General features: G+C 39.3%; 1 protein-coding gene across 1 annotated transcript in view; it reads right to left on the bottom strand.

The window, feature by feature from the left end:
• Positions 1–259: 259 nt before the first annotated feature.
• Positions 260–25,987, bottom strand: part of PWWP3B (PWWP domain containing 3B) — a 168,132-nt gene continuing 142,404 nt past the window's right edge. The window contains exon 8 of the transcript XR_006548434.2: positions 260–381. The gene's annotated coding sequence lies outside the window, so the exon portion shown is untranslated. The remainder of the gene's footprint in view (positions 382–25,987) is intronic.

Below are 25,987 nucleotides of genomic sequence, written 5' to 3'. Positions count from 1 at the left end.
TCAGAACACACTGCCTCCTACATTATCTAGAATTCATTATTAACAATAAACTGTTTTTCCAAAATTAAATTTCAACAATTTTCTTATTTAATTTACAGAAGAAAAATTAAAAAATATAAAGCTGTTTTTAACAGGTATGTGTCAGGAATGGTTATGTCGTACGAAAGCCTATACAATAATACCTGTATTATCCAGAGCTGCTTTTTGCTGAGACCACATCCATTCAGAGTCCTTCAGGTTTTTCCTTTCCAGCCTCTTCCTCTTCATCAGTGTTTTCATACTGATCCTCACCGTCATCATTGGGGCAAAGTGATGCAGACATTGGGGTCGAAAGTTGGCAGGGAAAATATCCCAACTGAAAATCAGCAGCAGAGTCTGGGCCTGAGAGAAGAGAAATAGGTTTAATAAAAGAAACAACAAATAATACCTGGATACATTTCTAGCCTCCCATCATGTCTGCTGCTTGACAATTTTCACAAATATTTTCCCCCTCTTTCCAGTAGATCGGCACACAGATCTCTCTGATTATTTCTGGCCCCTTTGGAGAAGGGATCCGAATCATTTGATACTGGTACCATTTTGTATGGGTTTGTAGGTACTTCAATGGAAAAAAATGCTCCTTTGACTTAAAGACAAATTCTATGGGGATGCTCACAGATTCCTCAGTCGCTGAAAAGTGCCCCTGTGCTATGTCATCATTTTCTCAGATCCTCCTACCGGGAATATTCACATTTTTTAAAGCCGTTGACCAAAAGGGAGGGATGCCACTTGTTTGCCTCTAGGTTGGTAGAAGGCAGCATGCTTTTTCTCGAGACCATGAAGGTCTACAGAACTGGGCTTCCACTTGTGTCAATTGTGCTCGGAGGTTTTTGAGAGTTCTGACCCACTGCGTGACTGCTAGAGACCTACCTGCCTTTGAGCTCAATGGCCCCACAAGGGCTCAGCCACCACTTGCCCGCCTCAGCCCCTCCGGGATCACAGGCCTCAACCTCCCAGTCTCAGAGGCAGCAGTCAGGGCTTGCTCGCCCAGAACTCGGCCTTCACTGCTGGTTCCTCTGTCTTCTAGGAAGCAACCCCCTCCGCAGGATCCTGCAGCTCGCAGGGTGGAGCGCCCTCCACCGGGTACTCACCCTGCAAGACTCTGCCTCCCTCTCCCACGTCTTCCTGCTCCTGAGGAGGCACCGGACCTTCTCCAGGCTCCGAGGGTGGCTGGGAGAGGCCCCTGGCCATCAGGCGGTCAGTGGGAGGCCGGAACAGGACATGTCTGTTGTTTTGGAAATTGCGTAGAAAGGAGTCGAGGTGACTCCGGAACAGGGGCCCAAACGTCTCCATGCAGAACCCAAGGCCTGTAACACCTGCCGCACCCTCCTGCTCCTTCTCGTCCTCCTCTTCCTCGCCCTCTCCAGACAGGTGCTCCTCCTCCTCCAAGTCGAAATCAATCTCACCCTCTTCCTTGTCCTCCTGCATCTCTACAGCTTCCTCCATCTCCTCCTCCTGTAACGGCTGTCTACCACATTCCCCTTCCACTGCGGCCTGTGGCGAACCCTGCTCCCCGGGAAGGGCTCTGGAGACCTCCAAGGAAGCCAGAAGAGCCGTGGCCTCCTCGACTCCTTCCGTCCCCTCCCAAGCAGATGCTTGGACCCCAAGAAGACTGGGGTCGAGGCCCGCCCCGCCACCAGCTCTATCCGGGCCACCTGGGATCCAATCGTTCTCCTCTGTAGCAGACATGACAGGAGAGACGTGCCAGACAGTGATCGTCCTGCAGTGAGGTCTGTGGGGAAGATGGCGGCCGCCGGGCAGTGTGTTGCGCTGAGGAGATGCTGTTGGCAGTGGGACCGCAGGGTGGGGGTGGGGACAGCAGAGACGTCGGCTGCACAGGGAACAGGAGTCTGCGACTTGCTGGTGTGGGCCCCACAACAGGAATGGTGAGGGGGTGGCCCACAGACCGGCCCACCAAGACCGAAGCTGAGCTGGCCGCGGACAAGGCGGGAAAGACCCTGATGGGCTGGCGACGGTAGGTGGAGCTGGAAGGGTCAACCACGACCACTTCCTCCAGCGCCAGCTCTAAGCTCATTTGCCAGGAGGCAAGGATTGGCATGACCACCGTCCAATGAGTGATCAAGGCTTTCAGATTGCACGGAAGCCTTCCTGCTCCAGGTCATACTTTGAGCCCTCAGGAGTCCCTTCCTTTACATTGCTGCTGCTGCTGCTGCTGCTAAGTCCCTTCAGTCATGTCCGACTCTGTGTGACCCCATAGACGGCACCCCACCAGGCTCCCCCATCCCTGGACTCCTCCAGGCAAGAGTACTGGAGTGGGTTATCATTTCCTCCTCCAATGCATGAAAGTGAAAAGTGAGTGAAGTCACTCTGTTGTGTCCGACTCCTAGCGACCCATGGACTGCAGCGTACCAGGCTCATCCGTCCATGGGATTTTCTAGGCAAGAGTAGTGGAGTGGGGTGCCATTGCCTTCTCTGTCCTTTACATTGCACCATTGCAAAAACGAAATGGCAATGTCCCTATAGGCGGCACCCTGGGGTATGGGAAACTGGGTGTGGTCCCCAGTTGCTACCTTGTGTCAGCTCAAGTCATCAGAGATACACTTACTTTAAAAAGTTCATAAAGGCTTGAGAAGGAACATCAAAGGTAAGAGATGGAGAAATTGGAAAACATAAACTGAATTAAAAGGGACCACTGAATATGAAATAGAAAAAAATGAAACAAACTAGATAAAAGTTAAAGATCATCATATAGTCCTGTTGTTTTTAAGCATGGCTGCTCATTAGAAACATGTCTGTAGGTTTGGAGAATAAAAGCAATACCGTGGCATTTTTCAAAAAATTCTAAGATAATTCTGATATGTGTCAGGTTTTTCTATTAAATGGTAGCTTTGGTGATATAGAATTCTACTACTTTTGTGTTGACCACTCATTGTACAATGATGTTAAGTGAATAATAGTTACTCACTAGTATGTATAATATATATTTTAGAAAACTTATTAATGTTTGCCTAATTAAAAAATTTATGACATTTTGATTCCACTTGTTTGACTTAGTATGAATAGAATGCTAGATTTCTAATTTTAAAAAAAGATGTGCAAAAACCAACAAAGTTTTTCTATATAGCACTGGGAACTGTAGTCCCTTTGTCAGTCTCTTGAAATAACTATAATGGAAAATAATCTGACAAATAATATATGTGTATATGTATAACTGAATCACCTTGCTGTGCACCTAGAACTTTGCAAGGCAACTATACATCAATAATATATATATATATATAATACACATATATATTATTATACATTTATTTTATATATATATATATAAATATATGTGTATATAAAGAAAAAAAAGATAAAGTGTATAGATCATATATGAGCAACTGTTTCAACCTCCTGTGAGAGACAGAAAGAGAATTTGGAGGTTTTAATGTTGCTAAAGTTACTTAGAAAAGAACATACAAGTTGACATGGATGCCTCGAGAATGGAGACTGGAGAGTGGAAGGAGTAAAAATAGGAGCTGAAAAGGGATTCATCAGGGCTCCCCAATTCACTTCAAAATTCCAAGAAATGAAGAGAGACTTCTTTTCATGACTGGACTAATCACCTGCTCTGCACTAAACAGTGACACCCCCTCCCAAATTCATATATTAAATGTTTACCCACTCCATCTCCCAGGTGATGGTATTTGGGAGTTATGGCCTTTAGTAGGAGACACAGTGAAGATAATCAACCTTGCCCTATATAGAACTTATGCAGTATAGATTTCACCCCTTATACAGGCCTTGTTTTGTTTTACCTAACTCATACTCAGTATTTTCAATGGGGATAGTCCATTGGGTCCCATGTTATCAAGCCCATTTCTGAGTGACAAAGACTCAATTTAACTTTATGAGCTATATGTCAGAGTGCCTATGCCCACTGTAGGATCTTTTAGGACAATGGCTGCTATGATCTGGAGCTCTGAAACATCGCAATAATAAAATGCTTAAGGCAAATAAATCTATTGTCTCTCTTCAGTAGCTCCCTTAACACTACAGGGGCATCTTTTAAAAATTTAGTGATATCTTCAAGTATTCCTCTCTTTTGTTCCCCGGTATTATGTTCAAAGCGTTTTCCTAAAGCATGCATTTCAGCATTTGCTGAAAAGTGAAAGTGAAAGTCATTCAGTCATGTCATGTCCGACTGTTTGCGACCCCATGGACTGCACAGTCCATGAAATTCTCTGGGCTAGAGTACTGGAGTTGGTAGCCATTCCCTTCTCCAGTGGATCTTCCAGATCCAGGGATCAGACCCAGGTCTCCCACATTGCAGGAGGATTCAGCCCAGTATTTGTTGAAGTCAATTCCCAATCTATTTGCAGAAGTCTTAAGCCAATAAGCGCTTTTTATGTTTAAAAATATGATTGCACTATTGTGGTGAATGTCACAGGCATTTAGTACGTTCACAATGCTTCTCAGCCATTCTCTCTGTTATCCCTAAATACATCATCACTCCTAAAGGAAACCCCATGCCAGTAATCAGTCCTTTTCCATTTCCCCCTCACTGCAACCAGGCTCTGGTAACTATAATCTTCTGTTTACCTCTATGAACTTACATTTTCTAGATAGCTGAGTGAAATAAAATCCTACAATATGTGACCTTTTGTGTCCGGCCTCTCTCATTCCTTTTTGTGGCTGAATGCTATGCCCGTGTACAGAGGGTCACTTTTGTTTATGAATGTGAAACAAGTTGAGGACAAGTTGGTGGATCCTTGGGATGTTTCCCATTTGGGTTCCCATTTCGGTTCGGGCTGCTATGAACATGGGGATAGAACTTTTTGTTACCTTTTGTTTGAACAAATACTTCTAATTCTTTGGCTTATATAGCTAATAGTGGAATTGATGAGACAACCATAAGGCTTTTCCCTTTTTCAGGAGCTTTCAGGCTCTTTTTTACAGCTACTTGCTGTTGTTCAGTTATTCTGCCACTCAGTTGTATCTGACTTTTTGCAATCCCATGGACTGCAGCACGCCAGGCTTCCCTTTCCTTCACCATCTCTCAGAGTTTGCTCAAACTCATGTCCATAGAGTTGGTGATGCCATCCAACCATGTCGTCCTCTGTTGTCCCCTTCTCCTCCTGCCTTCTATCTTTCCCAGCATCAGAGTCTATTCCAGTGAGCTGGCTTTTCGCATCAGGTGGCCGAAGTATTGGAGCTTCAGTTTCAGCATCAGTTCTTCCAGTGAACATTCAGGGTTGATTTCCTTTAGCATTGACTGGTTTGATTTCCTTGCATTCCACGGGAGTCTCAAGAGTGTTCTCCAACACCACAGTTCAAATGCATCAATTCTTCGGCGCTCAGCCTCCTTTATGGTCCAACTCTCACATCCATACATGACTACTAGCAAAACTTAGACTATATGGACTTTTGTCATCAAAGTAATGTCTCAGCTTTTTAATTCACTGTCTAGGTTTGTCATAGCTTTTCTCCCAAGGAGCAAGCATCTTTTAATTTCATGTTTGCAGTCACCATCTGCAGTGATTTTGGAGCTCAAGAAAATAAATCTTTCACTGTTCCATTGTTTCCCCATCTATTTGCCATTAAGTGATGGGACCAAATGCCATGATCTTAGTTTTTTGAGTGTTGAGTTCTAAGCCAACTTTTTCACTCTCCTATTTCACTTTCATCAAGAGGCTCTTCAGTTCCACTTTGCATTCTGCTGTAAGTGTGGTGTCATCTGCATATCTCAGGTTATTGGTATTTCTCTCGGTAGTCTTGATTCCAGCTTGTCTTCATCCAGTCCAGCATTTCCCATGATGTATTCTACATATAAGTTAAATAAGCAGGGTGACATTATACAGCCTTTATGTACTCCTTTCCCAATTTAGAACCAGTCAGTTATTCCATGTCCGGTTCTAACTGTTGCTTCTTGATCTACATATAGGTTTTTCTGGAGGCAAGTAAGATGGTCTGGTATTTCTGTCTCTTTAAGTTTTTCTATAGTTTCTTGTGATCCACATAAGGAAAGGCTTTAGCATAGTCAGTGAAACATAAGTAGATGTTTTTATGGAATTCTTTCTATGATCCAATGGATATTGGCAGCTTAATCTCTGATTCCTCTGCCCTTTGTAAATCCAGCTTGTAAATCTAGAAGTCTCAGTTCACATACTGTTGAAACCTAGCTTGAAGGATTTTGACCATTACCTTGCTAGCATGTGAAATGAGTGCATTTGTGTGGTAGTTTGAACATTCTTTGGCATTTCCCAACAGTAATGTACAGGGATCCCAATGCCTCTACGTCCTTGTAAGTATGTTTTATGAATTTCACTTTAAAAAAATCTACTTACTCATCTTTTTTTTTGTGACATCATGTGGTGGCTTTTCCTTGTATTTCCCTAATGACTAATGATGTTAAGCTTATTTTCACATCCTTATGGCACATTTGTATATCTTGTTTGGAAAAATTTGTATTCACATTCTATGCTCATTTCTCATTCAGATTCCTTGGCTACTTGTTGAGTTGTAAATGTTTTTCATGTGTTCTGGATACTAGACCTTTATTAGATATATGCGTACCACAAGATTCTTATCCTGCTTTCTAGGTTGTGCTTTCACTGTCTTGTTAATGTTTTTTGATTTTTATGAAATTCAATGTATTGTAAAGTAATTACCCTCCAATTAAAATAAATATATTAAAAAATACATAAATATATATGTGCAAAAAATAAATAAATAAATAAAAGAAATTCAATGTATCTGTTTCTTCTTTTGTTACTGATGCTTTTATCATCATATTTACGAATCCATTGCCAAATGAAGGTTATGAAGATTTACCCCTTCTGAGGACTGAATTATGGACCCCCCATATTTCCACATGTTTAATGTCTAAGCCCCATTATCTCAAAATGTGGTTGTTTTTGGTGCAGGACCTTAAGGTCAGCAGAGGTCATATGGTTAGACCCTAATGAGTCTGACTGGTATCCTAGACAAACGTATACTTGGTGACAGGAAGACACACCAGAGATGGGTATACACTGGAGGAACGATCATGTAAGGATGCAGGGAGAAGCTCGCCATCTGCAAGCCAGGAGAGCCCTCACAAGAAACCAAATCTGCTCACACCTTGTTCTTGGACTTCTAGTTTCCAAAGCTGTCAGCAAGTAAATTTGTGTTGTTTAAGCCATCGGTCTGTGGTATTTTGTGATAGCAAGCCCAGCAATCTAATATACCCTTGTATTTGTTCTAAAAGTTTTATGCTTTTAGCTCTTACAGCTAATTCTTTATCCATTTAATGTCTGTATTTGGCATAATGTAAGAATCCAACTTTATTCTATTGCATATGTATATCCTGCTGTCCTCATACCATTTTGGGAAAAAGATTCCCACTTCTCACCACTTAATGATCTGATATCCCAGTTGAAAATCAATTGAGGGTAGATATCTGGGTTTATTTCCAGACTCCCTGTTCTATTCTGTTGATCTGTATGTCTTTCATTATCTCAGTACCACACAGTCTTGATTACTGTTGCCATGGTACATTCTGACACAGGGTAGTAGAATATTCCAATTTTCTTTTTCAAGATCGTCTTGGCTATTTCTGGTCTCTTGTAATTGCACATGAATTTTAGGACCAGCTTTTTTTCCTGCAAAAAAAGGTCATTGTCATTTTGAAAGGGATTGCTTTTCATCTGTAGACCTTTTTACATAGGCTTCCCATCTGTATATTAAGACCTCAAATTTTAAATGCTGCCTTAATGCCTTTGAGACTCATATTACTCCACTGGCCCAACTCTGCTTTCACCTGCAATGTCCCCTTCCTTGTGGGAAGACTACCCCACTCAGCTGATTCTCCCCTGTCAACCAGACTAGCTGTACTGCACCCACTCCCCCAGCCACCAAGTTTTACTTCCCTGCCAGCCAGTGCAGTATTCCAATAGGACAATCATCTCCTCCTGTGGGAACGTGGGTGTGCCCCAGCCTCTTGTTACTACAACATTTATTTCCCATGGTCCCTGCAGGTGAACTCTCCTCTTAAGTCCCACGCCCTCATTGCCCTGTTTGGCATTCCCTGCTGCCACCCCCCCCACCCCCAGCCAGCTGTTAGTCCATGAGACTCACAAACAGCTGGCTGTCCATCTGTCCAGTGTTGCATGCTTGGCCATCTCACACTACTTAGGGTAGGGATCCCTCCTTTATTAGTGCAGTGGATGGGAGATTCCAACCATAACCCTGGACAGCTTCAACTCACTTCTCCTTTGCTAACTAAATGTGTTTTTTTTTTTTGTTTAAGGTGAAGGCAACCTGGGTTGAAACTGCCAAAGTTGCCTGGATTGTGCTTTGGCTTGTGCCTGTTCTGTTGCCTCTCGACCTCGGCCGTCTCTTCCCACCCTAACTTGTTGTTCTAGTGCCTGAGGAGGGAACTATGGTGAAATGACTGTATCCTGGCCTGAGTTGCACAGCGTAGCCCCTGGTGCTTGGCCCCTCCCAGCATGCACTCTGAGACTAGGGATCATCAATTAATCCATAGAGTGGAAGCCAAGGGAGTGTTCAGCCAATAGTGACAGGGAGTGCTGATGACATAGTTTCTTAACTGCTCCATGGTCGATTCCCACTTTCTGGGGGGCAGCCTAGAGCCTTTGGAGATAAGAATTCCAGTGTAGTGTGTGTAGGCTGGTCACTGCAGATGGATCATGGAATGCAGTAGCAGGTAGATCATGGGGCAATCATCCAGAACGGAGCCCACAGGGCAGGTTCAGGTTGGCTTTCTAAACAGTTGTGGAAAAGCATAGCTCCAGGCCACCCACAATGGAAGAACTGTGAATAATGCTTCCTGGTTGCTTCTCATGTGTATCCGTGTCAAGCAAGGGTAGCAAACTTTCCTTCTCCTTTGCTGCAGCTTCCCTAACACATGTGATTTTCTGGGCTGTGTGCTCTACAGATGTTAATTAGTTCTAACGGTTCCTTCCTTAATTTCATTATTGGTCTTCTGTCTGTCTGCCTATCCCTCATTGAAAATAGAGTATTGAAGTCTCCAGGAGTTATTGAGAACTATGTACTCCGTTCAGTTCTGTCATTTATTGTTTTATGTATTCTGGGAGTCTGTTAGGACTATATGGATATGTAACTATTACATCTCCTCTTACTGATCCTTTTAATAACACAGAAATCCGTTTTTGGCATACTGTTTAAAAAAAAAAAAGTTCTGTTAAAATCTATTTCATCTGATATCAGTATAGCCACTGCATCTATCACTTTAGGATGATTTGCATGGAATACCATTGTCTATCCTTTTGTTTTCAAACTATCTGTCTTTGGATACAAGACAAGGCTCTTGTAGATAACATATAGTGGATGACATTTGTTGTTAATCCCCTTTGCCAATCTGTCTTTTCATTGAAAAGTTTTATACATTGGTATTGTGGTGATTGCTTCCAAGGAAAGATTTTTGCTGACATTTTCTTACTGTCCACATGCCATACCTTTTTTGTTCCTTCATTCCTCAATTACTGTCTTTTTTCTGTGATTAATTGAATTTTTCTAGTGTACAAAGTGACTATCACTCTTTGTCTTTACTTAATTTTTTTTTTTTTAAGTTTGGAGCTTTTAATTTTTTTTTCATTTTTTTGTGTTTTTTTTGGGGGGGAGCCTGGGTGGTTATGCTGTGAATTATACTTAGTATCTTAATTTTAGAATAATCAAGTGTGTATTGTAGTGAGATAGTTTTCATAGTATTCTAAACTCTGCTTCTTCCCAGCTGTGCTATATTGCCTTATTTAGTTATTGTGACAAATATCATGTTTGTACATGGTTTCCATTAACAGCTTAATGGTTACTGCTTTATACATCTCTATTTTAAATCAAAATACAAAGAGGAGAGCAAAAAGAGAAGTTACAGGGATTTCCCTGGTAATCCAGTGTTTAGAATCTGCCTTCCAATGCAGGAGATGAGGGTTCAATCCCTGGTCCAGGAACTACAATGCCACATGTGGTGGAGCAACTAAGCCTGTGGGCCACACCTCCTGAGTCTGCATGGTCTGGAGCCCGTTTGCCACAACTAGAGAGAAGCACTCATGATGCAACAAAGATCCTGCTGCAACGAAGACCCAGTGAGGCCATTAATAAATAAATGAATTTTTTTTTTTAAAGAAGAGTCAGAAAGAAACCCCAAATGCAGTAATACCGGCATTTGCAGTAATGCTGCGCATAATCTGTGCAGTTCCCTTGACCTGTGTGGTTTATTTCTTCACATTCCTCCAAATAGGTGCCCACTGTTGTGTCACTTCACCCTGAAGGACTACTTTATTATTCTCTGTCCAGCAGGCTTACTAGCTGTGTATTCCCTCAGTTTTTGTTTCTCTTGGAATGAATTTATCTACCTTCCATTTCCCCCACATATAGAATTCTTGGTTGAAAGAAGTTTTCATTTGTTCATTGTCTATTTTTTAATATATCATTCCAATGTCACCTGTCCTCTATGGTTTCTGTAGAGAAATTGGCACAAATCTTACTGAGGATTACTTGTACTGTGAAGAGTTGTATCTATTGCTTCCAATAATCATATACCATGAATTGTGTGATTCCATTTCTAGTAGAAGTCCAGAATAGACAAATATATAAAAAAAAACAACTAGTGCTTTCCTATGGCTCAGAAGGTGGAAAATTGAGAGTGTCTGCTAATGGATAAAGGAATTACTGGAGGAAATGAAATGTTCTGGAATTAGATAGTAGTGTTGATTGCATAATTCTATAAATAGCATAAAAAACCATTGATTTGTACACTTTAAATGGTATACATTATGATAGACTAATTATTTCTCAATAAATTGTTATAAAATGTTATTGATATAGTATAATCATCCATTTAATAGCAATAAATTTGACAATTTAGATAGATCAAAAAATTTGAAACCTAAGAAAAATGCAACCTTAACCCTAGAATTGATAAAAGCTGAAATAAAAAGCTTCTTTTTATTAAAAATTTGAATAACTCTTCACAAACCTCCAAATACCCCTCTATTTCCATATATTCACATAGGTGAATTCTATCACATGCTCAGGAAAAAAATAACATCCATTCTTTACAAATTTTCAGAAAATGAAGCTGGCATGGGAGGTAATTACTACCCAACTTGTTAATAAAGTTTACTGACATCTGAAAAGGGCAGTTTTTAAAACCTCAAAATTACACTCAAATGTCATTCTTGAATACAGTCACAAAAATCAATATGGCGATACATAAAAAGATAGTACATTATGACGAAGCAGAGATTATCCCAAGACTACAAGATTGGTTTCATGTTTTTAAGAAATCAGTCCATGGCAGGCTTCAACTCCTGTTCCACATACGAGGAGATTAGACGTTGCCACGCCATCCTAAGTGCAAGTTAAAAGTTGAACACACTGAAAAGTCAGCAACTCATCTTAGATTCATAGAGAAGAGAGATCATAGGCCAAACTGCTCCCTGAACATTGGAGAGACAAGTGAATATGGAGAATCCTAACTTAGCAAAGCAAAAATTCAAGGTCAGAAACCTCTGCAGGAACCAGCGGTGTGGACAAGTCTGTGAGTTAAAAACCCCAGGATGACCCAGTTATAGGAGTTCTCCACACTTTTGTTTTACCTCTAGGAACTTAGCCAGGTTCTCACAGTACAATAAATATGTCACTGTAAAAACTTCTCATGCTTCGAGCAGGAGAGGGAAAGAGGGGAAACGGAATCATTTTTAAATGTGCCAGGGCACGCTGTTCTTAACAATGTTTGCCCTCATGCTTAGAGCCCAACCTAACCATGTAAAATTGTGTATACAGCTCTTGGCTCAAGAAAAGACTGCATACACTTGGATCTCAAGCTAAGAACAATATCAAATAATTTTAGAACTGATCAATCAAGTAGACTACTGTCTAGATCCCACTTTCCTCAGTGGGTGGCCCATATTTGGGCCAGATATGAATAGCACTGCAAAGACTTTGAAATTTTAACTGAGACTGCAACAACAAAATTAGGATAAGAATTTGTGGTCTGAACCTAAAACAAAACTAAACAAACAAAAAATAAACACACTCCTTAGTATTAAGTCAGATACTGTGTCTAACAATATAATACCAAAATGTCTAGGATATACTTAAAGTTAATTGGTGTATGAAGAACCAGGAAAAAGTTTAAAAGTTACAAGCTAAAATTCAAACAAGAGAGAGAAATTCAGGATGATGCAAGTATTGGAATCACCAGAAAAATATATTAAAGCAGCTATTATAACCATACCACCTGAAGTAATAACTGTTGCTTACAATCTAAACCAAAAATTAAATATGATTCTTTGGGACTTCCCTGGTGGCTCAGTGGTAAAGAATCTGCCTGTAATGCAAGAAACACAGGCTAAATCCCTGATCTGGGAAGATCCCATATGCCTCACAGCAACTAAGACGATGGGCCACAACTACTTAGCCTGTGCTCTTGAGTCCAGGAACCACAACTACTGAATCCCATGTGCCCTAGAGCCTGTGCTTGGCAGCAAGGGAAGCCACTGCAATGAGAAGCCCACGCCACTGCAACTAGAGAGTAGCCCCTCCGACTTGCCCTAACTAGAGAAAGCCCCCCTACCAACAAAGATCCAACACAGCCAAAAATAAATAGATAAGTAAATAAATACCATTCTCTGATCTCTCAATCACTATACACACATACATAAACAAACACACAAATATAGGCATTTGTGTATACAAATACAAATGTATGCATATAAGTACATATAAACACATATGTGAATATACACACATATACAAAGAGTTAATATTAAAAATACATAAGAAAATGATAAAGTATATTTGCATGATTTTTAAAAATAATATACCATGTCAACAACGTGCTTGAAAAATATCATTGTCAATAGTATGTCATTATTTGGAACCATCCAATGTGCTTGTTGGTATTTTCAGTTCAGTTCAGTTCAGTCGCTCAGTCATGTCCGACTCTTTGCGACCCCATGAATCGCAGCATGCCAGGCCTCCCTGTCCATCACCAACTCCCGGAGTTCACTCAGACTCACCTCCATCGAGTCAGTGATGCCATCCAGCCATCTCATCCTCTGTCGTCCCCTTCTCCTCCTGTCCCCAATCCCTCCCAGCATCAGAGTCTTTTCCAGTGAGTCAACTCTTCCTGTGATGTGGCCAAAGCATTGGAGCTTCAGCTTCAGCATCAATCTTTCTAAAGAACACTCAGGACTGATCTTCTTTAGAATGGACTGGTTGGATCTCCTTGCGGTCCAAGGAACTCTCAAGTGTCTTCTCCAACACCACAGTTCAAAAGCATCAATTCTTCTGTGCTCAGCTTTCTTTACAGTACAACTCTCACATCCATACATGACTACTGGAAAAACCATAGCCTTGACTAGATGGACCTTTCTTGGCAATCAAAGAGGACACAAATAGATGGAGAAATATACCATGTTCAGGGATTGGAAGAATCAATATAGTGAAAATGAGTATACTATCCAAAGCAGTCTATAGACTCAGTGCAATCTCTATCAAGCTACCAACGGTATTTTTCACAGAACTAGAAAAAATAATTTCAGTTCGTATGGAAATACAAAACATCTCAAATAGCCAAAGCAATCTTGAGAAAGAAGAGTGGAACTGGAGGAATCAACCTACCTGACTTCAGACTATATTACAAAGCTACAGTATTCAAGACAGTGTGGTCCTGGCACAAAGCTCAATGGAACAAAATAGAAAGCCCAGAGATAAATCCATGCACCTATGGACACCTTATCTTTGACAAAGGAGGCAAGAATATACAATGGAGAAAAGACAATCTCTTTAACAAGTGGTGCTGGGAAAACTGGTCAACCAAAAAAAAAACAAACAAACAAACAAAAAAAAAAACACTTTCTAACACCATACACAAAAATAAACTCAAAATGTATTAAAGATCTAAATGTAAGACCAGAAACTATAAAACTCGTAGAGGAAAACATAGGCAAACACTCTCTGACATAAATCACAGCAGGATCCTCTATGACCCACATCCCAGAGTAATGGAAATAAAAAGAAAAATAAACAAATGTGACCTAATTAAACCTAAAATCTTTTGCACAATGAAGGAAACTATAAGCAAGGTGAAAAGACAGCCTTCAGAATGGGAAAAAATAATAGTAAATGAAGCAACTGACAAAGAATTGATCTCAAAAATATACAAGCAGCTCCTGCAGCTCAATTCCAGAAAAATAAACAACCCAATCAAAATATGGGCCAGAGAACTAAACAGACATTTCTCCAAAGAAGACATCAGATGGCTAACAAACACATGAAAAGATGCTCAACATCACTCATTATCAGAGAAATGCAAATCAAAACCACAATGAGGTATCATCTCATGCCAGTCAGAATGGCTGCTATCAAAACTTCTACAAACAATAAATGCTGGAGAGCGTGTGGAGAAAAGGGAATCCTCTTACACTGTTGGTGGGAATGCAAACTAGTACAGCCACTATGGAGAAGAGTGTGGAGATTCCTTAAAAACCTGGAAATAGAACTGCCATATGATCCAGCAATCCCACTGCTGGGCATATACACTGAGGAAACCAGAGTTGAAAGAGACTCGTGTACCCCAATGTTCATTGCAGCACTGTTTACAATAGCTAGGACATGGAAGCAACCTAGATGTCCATTGGCAGATGAATGGATAAGAAAGCTGTGGTACATATACACAATGGAGTATTACTCAGCTATTAAAAAGATTGCATTTGAATCAGTTCTAATGAGGTGGATGACACTGGAGCCTATTATACAGAGTGAAGTAAGCCAGAAAGAAAAACACCAATACAGTATATTAACACACATATATATGGAATTTAGAAAGATGGTAACAATGACCCTATATACAAGATAGCAAAAGAGACACAGATGTAAAGAACAGACTTTTGGACTCTTTGGGAAAAGGCAAGGGTGGGAAGATTTGAGACAATAGCATTGAAACATGTATATTATCATATGTGAAATAGATCGCCAGTCCAGGTTCAATGCATGAGACAGGGTGCTCAGGGCTGGTGCACTGGGATGACCTGAGGGATGGGATGGGGAGGGAGGTGGCAAGGGGGTTCAGGATGGGGAGCACATGTACACCCATGGTTGATTCATGTCAATGTATGGGAAAAACCACTACAATATTGTAAAGTAATTTGCCTCCAATTAAAATAAATAATTAAAAAAAAAACACTTCCAAAAACTAGATAAGAAATATTTCCTAACCCATACTTTGAAGCTAATATTACCCAGACACTAAAGAAAAAATGTATAACAAGAATAAAAATCTTCTACAAAAATACACACAGAAATTACCGATAGAAGATTAACAATATGAATCCAGCAACATACACAAATGGTTGTGTACCAGAAATAATTTCAAACTTATCCCAGGAAGGAAGCATAAATTAAAACAGGAAAATCAGTCAATACATTTGCTGGGAAAGGCAATTGTGCACAGTCTGTTGACTCCTGATCTGCTCCATAATAATTGGCCTTGGGCATGGAATATTTCCTCACTGGGACATAATGGGCTCACCCAGCCTGCACTAGCTTATCACCTTGTGAAGAAATATTTTTCCTTGTTTTGAGTTTGATGTATACTTCTTTGTTCCACTTATGCACTGTGTCAATGGCCCTCAGTCAGGGTCTAGCTTTCTGTATTTCAGACCCTACAATGGAGGGTTTCTTTCCACTATGGCATAAAGTGGGATGCATGCAGTCACACTCCTCATGTTGGCTGCAAAATGGCTCCAATGGCCATGAGGGACTGATGTATCTTCTGTATACTGTCTCATCTTGCTGTAAGTAAGCATTATATTGCTTGAGTATGATATGCATGCTGTCTGTTCTTAGTGATCTTTAATCATGTACTGGTTTCTTCCCCAGGTGACACTTAGCTGCCTTTTAACCTTAGCCACACTTATATTCTATTTTGCAACAACAGCCTAACCTCTCAGTGAAAAGTAAAATGGAGAAAAGACAATCTCTTTTCTCCAATGTAATATACTACATTGATAAAGAATAGAAATTGCACAATTATCTCAACAGATGGAGAACAAATATTTGACAAAATCCAGCATCTTTTTATAATAAACACACTCAACAAGCTAGGGATAAAAGGGAATTTTCTTTTCTGGTAAAAGCATCTATGAAAATCCCACAGTTATTATCTCACTTAAATGTGACAGACTGAAAGCTTTCCTACTAAGTTCAGGAACAATTATATCTGCTCTTAGCAACTTAACTCAGCATTGTACTGGAGAGTCTAGCTAAGGCAATTAAGCAAGGAAAAGAAAAAAACTGACAATTTAAATGGGAAAATAAAGAGTAAAATGATTTATATTTGCTAAAGTCATAATCTTATATGTAACATTCCCCAAAGAATCCACACACAAAAATGATAATAATAATTCATCTCTCTGGGTGTCATTGAATGAGGCTAGAACTATAGCTGAAGTCATACCTGATAGACCATAACAAGGATAGCTGAGTCTCTTTTCTCTGCTCTGAGATGTAACTATGAAATGTCTGTGCATATGACATCATTGAGGACCCTAACCCATGACTTGGAGAGAAAAAAAGGAAAGAAAGTTATGCTAATAATCTGATCCAGGAAAGTAAATGAGCTACTATTTCAGTATAATATTGAAAAGGAGTGTAAAAGGCAACATCCTTGTCTTATACCTAATCTTACTGGAGAAGTTTCTAGTTTCTTACTATTAAGTGTGATGTTGGATGGAGGCAAGATGGTGTAATAGTAGAAGGACGTGAACTCACCCCTTCTTATGGAAACAAGATCACAACTAACTGTTGAACAACCACCAATAAAAAAAATGCTGGAACTTATCAAAAAAGATATCTATAGGCAAAGACAAAGAAGAAGCCACAATGGGATGATAGAAGGGGCACAATCATGATAAAATCAAATCCCATACACACTGGGTAGCAATCCACAAATATGGAATATGGAAAATAATTATACCACATAAATTCTTCCACAAGAGTGAAAGTTCTGGGCTTCTCTGGTGGCTCAGTAGTAAAGAATCTTCTGGCCAATGCAGGGGACATGGATTCGATCCCTGGTCCAGGAAGATCCCACACGCTGTGGAGCAACTATTGAGCTCACAACTATTGAGCCTGTGCTATAGAGCCTGGGAGCCACAACTACTGAGCCCACATACCACAATTGCTGAAGCCTGCACTGCCTAGAGCCAGTGATCTGCAATGAGAAGCCATTGCAATGAGAAGCCTGCACACCAGCACATCACAACTAGAGAGTAGCCCACATTTGCCAGAACTAGAGAAAAGATCATGCAGCAACAAATACCCAGCACAGCCAAAAAAAAGAGTGAAAGTTCTTAGCCCCAGTTGGGCCTCCCAGCCTGGGGGTCTGGCAATATGAGAAGGAGCCCCCAGAGTCTGGCTTTGAAGGTCAGTGAGGTTTGGGCCACAGAAATTTCACAGGACTGGGGGAAACAGAAACTCTACTCTTGGAGGGCTCACACAGGGTCTAATACACACTAGGACTCAGGAGAAAAAGTGATGAACCCATAAGAAACTGGGCCAGACTTATTTGCCCCGTTTTGGAGGGTCTCCTGTGGAGGCTGGGGTGGTTGACTTATTGTGGAGACAGGGACACTGGCAGCAGTGGCTCTGGTGAATGATTATTGGTGTGAGCACTCTAGGAAGCTACCAATTTCTCACCAAGACCTGACCCCACCCAAAAGCCTGCAAACTCCAGTGATGGAATGCCTCAGGTCATACAGGGTAAGAACACAATACCACCCATCAGCACACAGGCTGCTTAAAGTCTTCTTGAATAAACAGCTCCCCAATAATAAACACCTTCAGACATGGCTCTTCTTACCAGAAGGACAAGATCCAGCTCCACCCACCAGTGAAGAGGTACCAGTTCCTCCCACTAGGAAGCCTGCACAAACCTCTTAGACAGGCTCATCCACTGAGAAGACAGACAGCAGAAATAAGAAGAACTACAACACTGCAGCCTGTGGAATGGGAATCACAATCACACAAAGTTAGACAAAATGAGACAGCAGAAGAATATGTCCCCAGTGGAAGAACAAGATGAAACCCCAGAAGAACAATTAACTGAAGTGGGGATAGGTGATCTACTTGAAAAAGAATTCAGAGTAATTATAGTAAAGGTGATCCAAGATCCCAGAAAAAGAATAGAGGCAGAGATTGAGAAGATACAAGAAATGTTTAACAAAAGCCTAGAAAAACAAACAAAGATGAAAAATACAATAATTGAAATGAAAAATACACTAGAAAGAATTAATAGCAGAAATTACTGGGATAGAAGACCAGATAAGTGATTTGGAAGACAGAATGGTGGAAATCACTGCTGTGGAACAGAATAAAGAAAAAAGAATGAAAAGAAATGAGGACAATCTAAGAGACCTCTGGGACAACATTAAATGTACCAGCATTTGCATTATAGGAGTCCCAGAAGAAGAAGAGAAAGAGAACAGATCTGAGAAAATATTTGAAGAGATAAGAGCTGAAAAATTCCCTAACATTGGAAACAGTCCAAGAATTGCAGAGTTCCAGGCAGGATAAACCCAAGGAGGAACACACTGAGATACATAGTAATAAAATTAACAAAAATTAAAGACAGAAAGAAGAAAAAGAAGAAATATTAAAGAGAAAGAAGAAATATGAACATCAACAAGGGAAAAGGGAACTCCTAGGTCAACAAAAGAGTCCGAAATGCAGTACTTGGATGCAATCTCAAAAACGACAGAATAATCTCTGTTCGTTTCCAAGGCAAACCATTCAATATCACAGTAATCCAAGTCTATGCCCCAACCAGTAACGCTGAAGAAGCTGAAGTTGAATGGTTCTATAAAGACCTACAAGACCTTTTAGAACTAACACCCAAAAAAGATGTCCTTTTCATTATAGGGGACTGAAATGCTAAAGTAGGAAGTCAAGAAACACCTGGAGTAACAGGTAAATTTGGCCTTGGAATACGGAATGAAGCAGGGCAAAGACTAATAGAGTTTTGCCAAGAAAATGCACTGGTCATAGCAAACACCCTCTTCCAACAACACAAGAGAAGACTCTACGCATGGACATCACCAGATGGTCAACACCGAAATCAGATTGATTATATTCTTTGCAGCCAAAGATGGAGAAGCTCTATATAGTCAGCAAAAACAAGACCAGGAGCTGACTGTGCCTCAGACCATGAACTCCTTATAGCCAAATTCAGACTTAAATTGAAGAAAGTAGGGAAAATCACTAGATCATTCAGGTATGACCTAAATCAAATCCCTTATACAGTGGAAGTGAGAAATAGATTTAAGGGCCTAGATCTGATAGATAGAGTTCCTGATGAACTATGGAATGAGGTTTGTGACATTGTACAGGAGACAGTAATCAAGACCATCCCCATGGAAAAGAAACGCAAAAAAGCAAAATGGCTGTCTGGGGAGGCCTTACAAATAGCTGTGAAAAGAAGAGAAGCGAAAAGCAAAGGAGAAAAGGAAAGATATAAACATCTGAATGCAGAGTTCCAAAGAATAGCAAGAAGAGATAAGAAAGCCTTCTTCAGCGATCAATGCAAATAAATAGAGGAAAACAACAGATTGGGAAAGACTAGGGATCTCTTCCAGAAAATCAGAGATACCAAAGCAACATTTCATGCAAAGATGGGCTCAATAAAGGACAGAAATGGTATGGACCTAACAGAAGCAGAAGATATTAAGAACAGATGACAAGAATACACAGAAGAACTGTACAAAAAAGATCTTCACGACCCAGATAATCACGATGGTGTGATCACTGACCTACAGCCAGACATCCTGGAATGTGAAGTCAAGTGGGCCTTAGAAAGCATCACTACAAACAAAGCTAGTGGAGGTGATGGAATTCCAGTTGAGCTATTTCAAATCCTGAAAGATGATGCTGTGAAAGTGCTGCAATCAATATGTCAGCAAATTTGGAAAACTCAGCAGTGGCCACACGGCTGGAAATCGTCAGTTTTCATTCCAATACCAAAGAAAGGCAATGCCAAAGAATGCTCAAACTACCGCACAATTGCACTCATCTCACACGCTAGTAAAGTAATGCTCAAATCTCTCTAAGCCAGGCTTCAGCAATATGTGAACCGTGAACTTCCTGATGTTCAAGCTGGTTTTAGAAAAGGCAGAGGAACCAGAGATCAAATTGCCAACATCCGCTGGATCATGGAAAAAGCAAGAGAGTTCCAGAAAAGCATCTATTTCTGCTTTATTGATTATGCCAAAGCCTTTGACTGTGTCTATCACAATAAACTGTGGAAAATTCTGAAAGAGATGGGAATACGAGACCACCTGACCTGCCTCTTGAGAAATTTGTATGCAGGTCAGGAAGCAACAGTTAGAACTGGACATGGAACAACAGACTGGTTCCAAATAGGAAAAGGAGTTTGTCAAGGCTGTATATTGTCACCCTGCTTATTTAACTTATATGCAGAGTACATCATGAGAAACGCTGGACTGGAAGAAACACAGGCTGGAATCAAGATTGCCGGGAGAAATATCAATAACCTCAGATATGCAGATGACACCACCCTTATGGCAGAAAGTGAAGAGGAAGTAAAAATCCTCCTGATGAAAGTGAAAGAGGAGAGTGAAAAAGTTGGCTTAAAGCTCAACATTCAGAAAACGAAGATCATGGCATCTGGTCCCATCACTTCATGGCAAATAGATGGGGAAACAGTGGAAACAGTGTCAGACTTTATTTTTTTGTGCTCCAAAATCACTGCAGATGGTGACTGCAGCCATGAAATTAAAAGACGCTTACTCCTTGGAAGGAAAGTTATGACCAACCTAGACAGCATATTGAAAAGCAGAGACATTACTTTGCCAACAAAGGTCCATCTAGTCAAGACTATGGTTTTTCCTGTGGTCATGTATGGATGTGAGAGTTGGACTGTGAAGAAGGCTGAGCGCTGAAGAATTAATGCTTTTGAACTGTGGTGTTGGAGAAGACTCTTGAGAGTCCCTTGGACTGCAAGGAGATCCAACCAGTCCATTCTGAAGGAGATCAGCCCTGGGATTTCTTTGGAAGGAATGATGCTGAAGCTGAAACTCCAGTACTTTGGCCACCTCATGCGAAGAGTTGACTCATTGGAAAAGACTCTGATGCTGGGAGGGATTGAGGGCATGAGGAGAAGGGGACAACAGAGGATGAGATGGCTGGATGGCATCACTGACTCGATGGACATGAGTCTGAGTGTACTCCAGGAGTTGGTGATGGACAGGGAGGCCTGGCGTGCTGTGATTCATGGGGTCGCAAAGAGTCCGACACAACTGAGCAACTGATCTGATCTGATGAGGTTATCAGCTGATTTCTTAGCAGAAATTCTGCAGGCCAGAAGGAAGTGGCAGGATATATTTAAAGTGATGAAAAAGAAGAACCTACAACTAAGAATACTCTACCCAGCAACACTTTTATTCAGATTTGACAGAGAAATGAAAAACTTTACAGACAAGCAAAAGCTAAGAGATTTTAGCACCACCAGACCAGTTTTGCAACAAATGCTAAAGGAGCTTCTCTAGGTGGAAGAGAAAGGCCACAACTAGAAACAGGAAAATTATGAATTGAAAAGCTCACTGGTAAAGGCAAACATACAGTAAAAGTAGGAAATCATGTGCACACAAATATGAAATCAAAATCAACAATTGAGACAAGAGGAGAGCACAAAGGCAGGTTATTGGAAATGCATTTGAAATGAAAAGACCAGAAATTTTAAACAATCTTGTTTATATATAGACTGCTATATAAAAACTTCATGGTAACCACAAGGTGAAAATATACAATAAACATACACAAAAAGAAAAAGGAATCCAAGCACAACACTAACATTAGTCATAAAATCACAAGAGAACAAAAGAGAAAAGGAAGAAAAACACTTACAAAAACAAATCTAAAATAATTAGCAAAAGCAATAAGAATATATATATCTATGATTACTGCTCTAACCAGAAAACATAGACTGGCTGAATGGTTACAAGACCTGTATATATGCTATCCACAAGAGACTCACTTCAGATCAAAGAATACTACAGACTGAAATTGAGGGGATGGAAACCATGAAAATGGAAATCAAAAGAAAGCTAAAGTAGCAATGCTCATATCAGACAAAATAGACTTTAAAATAAATACTGCTACAAGAGGTAAAGGACACTACATAATGATCAAGGAGTCAGTCCACGAAGATATAACAATTGTTAATACATATGCACCCAACATAGGAGCCCCTCAATATATAAGGCAAATGCTAACAACCTTAAAGGGGAAATCTACAGTAATGCGGTAATAGTGGTGGATTTTAACACCCCACTTTCATCAATGGACAGATCATCCAGACAGAAAATCAATAAGGAAACACAGGCCTTAAATGGCACACTAGACCAGATAGACTTAATTGGTATCTATAGAACATTTCATCCAAAAGCTGGATAATATGCATTCTTCTCAAGTGCACATGGAACATTCTCTGGGATTGATCACATGCTAGGCCACAAAGTGAGCCTCAGTAAATTTAAGAAAATTGAACTCATATCAATCATCTTTTCTGACCACAATGCTAAGATTAGACATCAACTATAAGGAAAAAAATTATAAAAAACACAAACATGTGGAGGCTAAACAATATGCTGCTAAACAACCAATGGATCACTGAAGAAATCAAAGAAGAAATTTAAAAAATAGCTAGAGACCAATGAAAATGAAAGCATGATAATCCAAAACCTGTGGGGCTTGGCAAAAGCAGTTATACAAGGAAAGTTTTTGCAATATTACCTCAAAAAAGAATAAAATCTTAAATGAACAACCTAACAATACACATAAAGCAACTAGAGGAAGAACAAACAAAACCAAAAGTTAGTAGAAGAAAGGAAATCATAAAGATCAGAATAGAAATAATTTAATAGAAATGGAAAGAACAATAGAAAATATTAATGAAACTAAAAGCTGGTTCTTTGAAAAGATACACAAAATTGATAAACCTTTAGCCAGACTCACCATGAAGAAGAGGGTGAAAACCCAGATCAATAAAGTTTTAAATGAAAAAGAAGTTGCAACAAACCCCACAGAAATGAAAAGGATCATAAGAGACTACTACAAGCAACACTATACCAATAAAATGTACAACTCAGAAGAAATGGACAAATTCTTAGAAAGTTACAATTTCCCAACACTGAACCAGGAAGAAATAGAAAATATGAACATATCAATCATAAGTACTGAAATTTAAACTGTGATAAAAAAAATCCAACAAACAAAAGTCCAGGCCCAGATGGCTTAACAGGTGAATTCTATGAAATATTTAGAAAAGAATACCTATTCTTCTGAAACTCTTCCCAAAAATCTCAGAGGAAGGAACACTCTTAAACTCATTTTATGAGGCCACCATCACCCAAACTAGAGAAAGATACCACAAAGAAAGAAAATTAGAGGCAAATATCTTTGAGGAACATAGAAGCAAAAATCCTCAGCAAAATACTAGCAAACCAAATCCAACAATACATTAAAAGGATCACACACCATGATCAAGTGGGATTTATCCCAAGGATGCAAAGGATTTTCAATATCTGCAAATCAATCAGTGTGATATACCATATTAATAAATTGAAGGATAAAAACCCTATGATCATCTCAATAGATGTAGAAAAAGTTTTTGACAAAATCCAACACTCATTTATGATTAAAAACTCTTCAGAAATTGGGCATAGAGGGAACCTACTTCAACATAATAAAGGCCATATATGATAAACCTACAGCTAACATCATAATCAGTGGTGAAAAGCTGAAAGCATTTCCTCTAAGATCAGGAAAAATAGAAATATGTCCACAATCACTACTTTTACTCAACATAATTTTGGAAGTCTTAGATATGGCAATCAGAGAAGAAAAAGAAATAAAGGAAATCCAAATTAGGAAAGAAGTAAAACTGTCACTGTTTGCAGATGATATACTATACGTAGAAAAATCCTAAAGATGATACCAGAAAGCTACTAGTGCTCATCAATGAATTTGGTCAAGTCAGACAAAGAAAGACAAATATATGATATAGCTTATATGTGAAATTTAAAAAAAAAATGATATAAATGAGTTTATTTACAAACCAGAAACAGATTCACAGACTTAAGAGAATGAACTTACGGTTAGCAGGGGGAAGGGTAGGGGAAGGGATAGATTGTGAGCTTGCAGTGTACATGTACACATTGCAATATTTAAAATCGGTAACCATTAAGGACCTACTATAAAGCACAGGGAACTTTGCTCAGTATTCTGTAATAACCTAAATGGGAAAACAATTTGAAAATGAATAGATATATGTGATGTATAATCAAATCACTTTCTGGTACACCTGAAACTAACACAACCCTAACTCTACTCCCATATAAAATAAAGTTAAAAAAATCAGTTTAGCAAGATTGCAAGATACAAGATCAATATATAAAAATTAACTGTTTCTTTACATTCGCAATGAACAATAGAATAATGAAATTCAGATAAATTATATGTACAATAACATAAGGTACTTGGGAATAAAGTGGACAACCCAGTGTCTATCAACTGATGGATGGATAAAGAAAATGTCATTTATTTGTGTAGTAGAATATTATTCAGTGATGAAAAGAAGCTAGTACTGATAAATGAATGCTTTAATATGGGTGAACTTTGGAAATGTTATTTTTAGTGAAAGACACTAGTCACAAAATGTTGTGTATTGTGTGTTTTAATTTATATGATATATCCCAAAAGCAAATCCATGGAGACAGAAAACATTGGTGGTTGCCTAGGTTTCAGTCAGGAGTTGGGGGTGGGAATTGCCTCAAATGGGAACAGAGGATTTTCTGAAGTATCAGAGAAGTTCTAAAACAGAATAGAATGTATAGATTGTGGTGATGTTGCCTAACTATGTAACTTTGATAAAAGTCATTGAATTATACATTTAAAACAAATTAATATTTGCTGTATTAATTATACCTCAATAAATATGTTAAAATCATATATTCACTAATGATACTTTTTATGCTATTTTTTGGAAGAAGTAGTCTATAAGAGTTGAATGGAAATCTTAATAGAAGGAAAATTTCACTTTTCCATATTACTTAGACTCTGATTCCTTATTAAAGTCATTGCAGTGTTCACATCCTAACATATTTTGCTCTCCTTCATTCAATCATCCACCTATTCATTAACTTTTAGAATTGTGAGTCAAGTGTGTATCACTTAACTGTGGTGCAAGGCTATGCTTTTGATGATATATTTAAGGTGCCATGAAAAGAATGCATTAATCTTGTTTTCCAAGTCAACTGAAGCTATTGAGTACTTGCACTGGATTTGGGCACATGGAATTTTAGATCCACTTAAGCACAAGCACCTGTTAGTTCACATTCTAAGATAGTCCTGAACAGAGATTGAAACAGATCTTGTTTATCTGATGAGAAAGCTAGAATGATTATCTTTTTTGTCCACTTGAACCCAGTGTATTAAAATATTTTTTCACTCCAATTGTTATTGTGTGATAATTGCTTTATAACAACTAATATTTTATTCATTTATTCATTCTTTTATTTTATTGACTCTGGGGACGGATTAGTATGCTTCAATTTCCATAGAAAGTTAATGTCAAGTTGATTATTATACTGATATTCTTGTTTAATCAACTGGGAAAGCTTAACAAATGGATGTAGAAAGAGTTTGAGGGGATACTCACAGGCAGAAAAGAAATATACCTATATCCATAGCAGCCCAATGGAGGGGGTCTACCATCACTGTGACTGTGTATGTGTATGTCTGTGTATTTGTATACGTTAGGGAAGTGACATAATATATTGAATAAGCTATGTCTCAGACTTCTGTCACTTGGGATAAATTGTTAGTACCTCATGAGAAGAGCTGGAAGTAGCTGAGTCACCAGGTATTCATTCACTTTCCTTGATTCTGTATCCTAAAATAG

Source organism: Bubalus bubalis, chromosome X (genome assembly GCF_019923935.1).
Source record: "Bubalus bubalis isolate 160015118507 breed Murrah chromosome X, NDDB_SH_1, whole genome shotgun sequence".
Taxonomy (NCBI): domain Eukaryota; kingdom Metazoa; phylum Chordata; class Mammalia; order Artiodactyla; family Bovidae; genus Bubalus; species Bubalus bubalis.
Note: the sequence above shows the minus strand (reverse complement) of the source record. Positions and strands in the feature narration are given on the sequence as shown.